This window comes from Canis lupus, chromosome 24 (genome assembly GCF_011100685.1).
Source record: "Canis lupus familiaris isolate Mischka breed German Shepherd chromosome 24, alternate assembly UU_Cfam_GSD_1.0, whole genome shotgun sequence".
NCBI lineage: Eukaryota > Metazoa > Chordata > Mammalia > Carnivora > Canidae > Canis > Canis lupus.
Genome location: NC_049245.1, coordinates 44,774,186 through 44,781,436, shown reverse-complemented (window position 1 = coordinate 44,781,436; position 7,251 = coordinate 44,774,186). Strand labels below are relative to the sequence as shown.

General features: G+C 49.2%; 1 long non-coding RNA gene across 1 annotated transcript; it reads left to right on the top strand.

Annotated features, from left to right (window-relative positions):
• Nucleotides 1-1,074: 1,074 nt before the first annotated feature.
• Nucleotides 1,075-5,626, top strand: LOC119865709. The gene is made up of 3 exons (XR_005378077.1): nucleotides 1,075-1,353; nucleotides 1,916-2,052; nucleotides 4,894-5,626. It is a non-coding gene; the product is annotated as an uncharacterized LOC119865709 (long non-coding RNA).
• The last annotated feature ends 1,625 nt before the right edge of the window (nucleotides 5,627-7,251 follow it).

Genomic DNA, 7,251 nt, shown 5'->3' with positions numbered 1-7,251 from the left:
CGCGCCGGGGGTCGCCTCCCCGCGCTGGGGGGGAGCGGGGGCGGCGCGCCGGGGGCGGTGGGCGCGGTGGGCGCCGTGCGGCGGGGGCAGCTGTCCCGAGGCCACGCGCGCGCACACTCACACACATGCACACGTGTGCACACGCACACGCGCGCTCCCACTCTCACCCGGCCGCCTCGCTGCCCCTGGACCTGCAGCTCCCACCCACAGCAATGCCAGCGGTAACAGGCTGCTTCGGAGGCTGCTGGCTTTTATCTCAGGGGCCATGGGAAAGCAACATTTCTCAATGTTCGCCTAATGACACCTTGCCCTTGCACAGACCGTCCTGCCAAGGCCCTGGGCGTACTTTACACTCGTGACTCACGGGCACGGGCAGTGTCTCCCTGCCTCTCCCAGGAGCTCAGAGCCAGTGGGTGTGGGCAGTGGCAGGGGAGCAAAGTCAAGCCAGAAGCAGGTTAGCGGCCTGGGCCCCCTGCACAGAAGAGGGGCTTCAGTAAGTCCCTACCCCCCCCCCCCCCCCCGCCCGACCCCCGTTCCCTTCAAGGCTTTCCAAGTGTCCAGTGTGATGTGTGGAGGCTCACCTGAGTCTTGTCCTCTGCCCTGAGCAGCACAGAAGACAGGGGTTGCCTTATTTTGTGGTGACCAATACCATCTGAGCTGTGAATGGTGCCTGGGCACACAGGAAGCACTCCAGGAAGATTTGTGGGTGAGCGGATGAATGAACGAATGATTTGGCCCTGGACTGCTGACCTCTGAGAATACCTGGAAAGCCTCAGAGCCCCGCCCTTACCAGAGCTCTCTGACCAGAAGGGTGGACAATACACAGAGGCAGTGCTCCAGATGGCACTGGGCAGTCCCCGCAGGGCCACTGCCAAGCCCGTCAACTTGTGCTGGATTGGAGTTGGCTTTCCCAGGGAACCTCAGGCACGGCCAGGTCCCACGCCAGGCCACACTGACCTGCAGCCCTGGAGTTGCGCAAGTCTCAGGGCACTGTGGTCACCTTAACACAGGTCCCCAAATCCTTTGACACTCTCCCCATTGTCTCCTCCCATAGAAAGCAGCAGAAGTCATAAAGGTGCCACAACCTCCACCTGGCTCCCTCCCTCGGGACACTGGTCCTCTGAACACAGCCACCATGTTAGGAGAAAGCCTGAGTGAGCCTATGTGCAGCCATCACAGGGAGAGAACCCGAGGCCTCACAGCAAAGGCAGTGCCGACCACAGACACGTGAAGTGAGCCCAGAGGTGACTGGAGCCCCAGCCTCGAGACTTGCCACTGAGGACAGGCCAGCCCCCTCCCCTGTGGCCCACAGAACCCAGGAGCACCACGGAGGGTCATTTGCTGCAGTCAATGGTGGGTAAATCATTACCACGCTGGGGAAGTTTCTCCAGCCCACTCCACCCCTTCCATCCTGCCCAGTCCTTGAGTCCAAGTCAAGGAGAGGAGTGGGATGTGGAAGACAGTATCCTTTAGGGTGATTTGTCACCAAGCAGGACACAAGCTCTGTAGGGGGGGTTCGGCTTCATTTTTTGGTGCTCCATGCTTTGAAAATTAGAAAAACCCAAGACTAGGATTATCTTCTGTTCCTGCTGGGCTACAAACTTGGATCACTTCATCATTATCCCTTCCCTTAGAATTAACATATCAATCACCTACAAAATAAAATGTCTTGGACTGAGGGATGACTGGAAAAAGAGAAAGATCAACCAATGAGCTAAAAAGAGAAAGGGGTAGGAGGTGGTCTTTGGGTGTGCCCAGACACAGGAGGTGTCTGAGCTGCTGGGACCACTCCCCGAGTCCGTTGCCTTCCACAGCTTGGACAAAACCAGCACACCTGGGTGAGCACTTCGGGAGGCACCTGCACTGCAGGAGACCAGCCTGGCACTGGCCCACCTCTTGGGGTCTTCTAATCTAGGTGACAGCAGGGAGTCTGGGCCAGAGAACCAAGGATATAGGCTGCTGAGACCAGAAGACACCACGCAGAGCTGAGACAAGAGTTGACAGCCAGGTGGACAGTCGGTGGGGGCAGAATTTTAACTGGTCTTCAACCAGGTCAGCCCCCTGAACCCCATGATTGGAGTGGGTACCCACCTGACATTCAGCAACACCTGCTCTCCTGTGAGAATGTTCTCCCCTTTTCCGCTCTTCCTCTGGCCTCTGACCACTCCCGGGAGAACGCCTCCATCAAGAATGTCTCATATAATCTTCCTTTTCGTGCTGAGAGACAGAGGCCACAGGCTTGGAGACCTCAGGCAGGACACAGAATCCAGACAGGATTTCTTACTCTCTCTCTCTCTCTCTTTCTTTCTTTACATTGTGGTAAAATATGTATTCCATAAAATTTACCCTCTTTAGCATTTTCAGTGCACAGCTCAGGGATATTAAATATATTCACATCGCTGTGCAGCCACCAACACGACCTCTCTCCATAGACATCTCTTTCATCTTATAAAACTGAAACTCTATCCCTCTGAAAACACCAACTCCCCGTCTCCCCCTCCCCGCAGCAGGACAAGCCTTTTGTGTCTGGCTTATTTCACTGAGCATGATGTCCTCAAGGTTCATCCTGGTTGTGGCAGGTGTCAGAATGTCCTTCCCTTTTAAGGCCGAATAGTGTTCCCTTGTAGGTATAGACCACACTTGGCTTTTACCATCCACTGACAGATGCTGGGTGGCTTCCATGTTTTAGCTGTTGTGAAGAATGCAGCTATGAACACGACGGTGTGAATACTCTTCCAGAGCATTCTTTCAATCCTTTAGGGCTGGAGTTACTGGATGACATGGTGACTCTGGCTTTGATTTTTGCATGAACCTCCATACCGTTTACCACAGAGGTCCCATTTTGCATTCCTGCCAACAGTGCATACGGGTTCCTTTTTCCCCATATTCTCACCAGAACTTATTTTTTAAATTTTTCTGATTTTTGATAGTAGCTATCCTAATGAGCATGAGGTGAGGTGGTATCTCATTGTAGTTTTGGTTTGCATTTCCCAAATGATTAATGATGTCCAACATCTCTTCATGTGTCTATTGGCCTTTTGTATGTCTTACTCTGAGAAATGTCTATTCAAGTTCTTCACCCAGTATTGAATCTGGTTGTTCTTGTTGTTGTAGTTGGGATTTGGTAACATTGTTTTAATTGCATTTAATTTTTTTGTTTACTACCCAATTTATTATTTTTTAAAATTTAATTCAATTTGCCAACCTATAGTACATCACTAGTTTCAGATGTGGTTTTCAATAATTCATCAGTATTTCATTTAATTTTACATTTATCTTTTATTTATGGCAAGCGATACTGATTTTCCATGTGTGATGGTGAATAGAATTCCTTTCTAAATTAACTTATTAATTAATTAAATTTAAAAAAGTAACCTGAATTAAAATATGAAGTAGTCATTGTATAGGTGGTTTGGAGACTTAGAAAATCCCAGAGCTGGTTTGCTCATAATGGAGGTCTGGAAAGATCTCATTAAACTAGGCAAGGAGGAGGGACAAGATGGAGGGGTGGGGGTAGCCAGGAAGGGGAGGGAGGACAGGGGATGGAGGATGAGGAGCAGAGCACTTTGACTGCAAAATCCGTAGAGAACAGTGGACAACAGCAGGGAACTGTTCCTTGCCCTGTTAAGGGGAAATCTCATCATTCTTGAAAATTACTCTTAAAAAAATCTGTGGAAATTAATAAAACACATATATGTGTTTTGTCAAATTGAAGGTACAGAGGAACTCTGGAAATCCAAATCACTTGTCCTATAATAAGGAAAAGGCACAGGACAATGCCCCTCTCCACATCATTGATGCTGCCTTGGGAAATCCAAGGGCTTTCTCTCTGGGCTCTTGTGGTTTGATCCAGCTGTTTGGTATGTGGAGAAAGGAGGACCTGAGAAAATCAGGAGTGGTCTGGGAGTCCTGTTTCTGTTGGATTGTTTGGCCACTTAATGGTGCATTGATTGATGCCTTAGTCATGACTTTGAAGGTTCCTGTGGGAAATATTGGTTACTTTTTTCCACCCAGCATCCCCTCCCTGCCTTTTGGTCACAGCACTTTGGTTCTTCTTTTAGGACCCACCCATCCTTTGTCCACATGGTCAGTGGGTCTAGGACTCGAAGGTAGTGACTTGTGACTGAGATCTGGCCAATCCAGAGATCCTGTCTGTTTGGCTACAGCCATCAGTTCAGGGCTGGGCAAGGCTGGACCAGCAAGTCAGTCTCAGAACTTTAGCTAAAATGCTTGAGAATGTATTCCCTGGGACTGTGGAGAAGAAAGGAAATGTATCTGAAGCTACTGGTAGCCACCTTGCCACCACAAAGAAAGACCCTGTGAGAATGGACCCAGTATGGAGCAATGTGGACTCAAGAGCTGGAGAGACTGGGTTGGTGTTCTCTTTCTAGCCCCTGGATCCATCTGGGCCTGAAATCCATGCTTTCCCTACACTTTGCATTTGTAATAGCTCATAATTTCTTTTTTGTTTAAGCTTACTTGGGATTCTGTCATTTGCAATGGAAAAAAAAAATCCTGGCTAGAACAGTACCAGCCCTTGTGGGCTTCAGGCTACACAGCATGCAAAGGGAACAGTTCACTTGATTCGACCGTGAGCCAATGGTGAGGGTTTTGCCCTTGTAACAACTCAAAAAACCCTGAGCTATCATTACTCTCATTTTCCCGATGAAGAAAGGTTAATGGTTAGAGGCTCAAAAAGGTCACAATGACTGGTCCATGGTCACACAGCTATTAAAGTGACAAAGCCAGGATTCAGATTCAGTATTATCCAGTTCCAGGGGCAGGGTTCATAACCACTAGGCAGCTGCCTCTCAAACGCACACCTGGGGTCAGTAATGATACTTGTTTTCTCCTGTGTACCACTGATGAGCGCTCACCTCTCCATCTGTCTAGCTTCCTTGTTCCCACGCTCTCTGATGCAAGGTCGCCTGAAGGACCCTGTCTCCTCTGCAGCAGACACTGAGTGGCCTCTCTCCTCCTCCAGGGTCTGCCAACCCTCCATGATCACCTTTCGCCGCCTCTGCCATCAAATGCACCCCACAGCAGAGTGATTTCTCGGGCCGGTCGTGGGCCTTGGCCAAGTGCGTGGCAGGGTCGTTCTGTGGACTTTCCAGCCACCTCTTCCAAGCTGGCAGATGTGCGGCTGTATCTTTAAGACTGTACCTCTCACTTCACTTTTGAATCAAAATCCAACCGCTAAGAATATTGTGATGTATCTGGATAAGCATCGCCTCAAGTTGCCTCTTCATGTGCTTTGTGACTCTTTTGAAGATTGTTTTCTTTTAAATTTAGAGGATTTAAGTGAGAGTAACATAATACATTACGTACTATTCCATTGTCCTGGAGTTTCTTCCTCCCACCCAACCTACCCAGCAGAACCCTGGACTTGCTCAGAAACCAGATAATTAAGTGCTTTTCTATGTTATCCAAGTCCTAGTTGTGCGCCTCCTCGTCAGCATGAGGCTCATTGTGAGATGCACTGCAGGAGGTATGAGGCTCCAAATTCCCTGCTTTGAGTGACATAAATTGTATATAAAGTTCCCAATGAAATAAAATTATCACAATGTATTCCAAACTTCAGCCCTGCCAATTACATGTGTTGAAGGGCTAAAAGAAATTGGTTTGATCCCCCTCACCTCAAAAAAAAAAAAAAAAAAAAAAAAAAAAAAGAAAAAGAAAAAGAAAAAAAAGAATCTAACAATGAGTCTAGCAAAAACTGTTTAAAAGAACTCCAGAGTTCCTCCTGTGTTTTCCATGGCTACCCCTTCCATATCCTGTTCCTTCAGGTCTGGACTATATCTTCCCTTGAGAAACCACCTCTCCCCACAGTTTGTGTAGCTTGTGTGGGGCTCCAGGGCCAGGGTTATGTCTGTGGACTGACCAGAGCATCACATCACTTTTAAGATAGGCAGACCTCCAGAATTATAATACATTTGTGTGGTTTTAAGCCATTGAGTGTGTCATAATTAATTATAGCAGCTGAAGGAAATTAACACAACCTAGACTACAATGATTGGTTGGGGACACGGCGCTGTGAGCCAAGCCTGGCCCCGTGGGAGCCAATGAGATTCAGTCCTGGGACTCTGAATTCTTTCCATGGAGCTGCTGAGAGGACCAGAGGGGAGCTTGCAGGTGCTGGCAGCCATCTTGTCACCAGGAGGGAAACATCCATCCAACACAGAAAGAACTGAGGTAGAAAACACGAGCAGGGAGCTGAGATTAAGCGTTGAGCCCCTGGATCCAACACGACACCCCGGACTTTTCACCTCCATCCACCAGTACGTTCCCATCTTTGAGCCAGTTCAAATGAGGTTTCTGGTACTTACAGGCAAAAGCATCCCGATGTTTCAGCTCAACTTACTGTGACGGTGGCTGGCGCAGAGGTAAGGGGTCATGGTATCAGCTGGCGATGGATGCACCTGCTGGTGGTCGTCTCAAGAGCACCAGCAGGACGGCGTGCCGGTTGACCTGGTCAGGGGATGGGAAGTGCTACCAAGATAAATATTTAAAACTTGTCCAGAAGATCTGAGGTTCCACACTTTTAGCAGACAAGACATGAGTGCTCTTTCTAAACCATTTCTTGTGCCAGCAGATACGGTGCAGTGTGGAGGGGAGGAAGGGTTGTGCCAACCTTGAAGCGGCACGTTAGACGGCCATCAGATGGGATGCCAGCCCGGAGCCTCGCGGCTGTCTGGCCGAGTGACGCACCACGGAGGGACCAGTTCCTGAGGGAGGTGCACAGGGACTCCATCTTCAACAGCACCAGCCCTCGGCAGAGGCAGATTTAGTTTAGGAATCTGTCCTATACTCCAGGGCCTGCATTTCAGGTTTTTCTTCAGATGCCTCCAACTCATACCTGTCCCAGCCGCTCCCACCGCCCCCCTCCCCCAGAGCTCCCACCCAGGCCACTCAGACACACACACCCTCTCCACTTATCTCCAACATGTGCGCTTTCACTGGGCACCTGTGCGTCTCCCTAAGGTGGGAATGTCAGGCATCCTAGCAGATTCGTGGCAGAGATGCTTTTGAGCAAGTTAAGTCAACACACCACAACACACCTGCTGGTTTTAGCCACCGTGAAGTAGCCTTGACTCTTATCACAGAAATTTTTTTACAAACTGTATCCTGCTAAAGCTCTTAACCTGGTGAGTTCCTGTGTCCACCAAATGCAACCAGTCCCTGGATTTGGGAAACTTGGTTCCAGAAGCTATCAAATGCTAGCTTGATCTGTTTGCAGAATAAAAATATGCA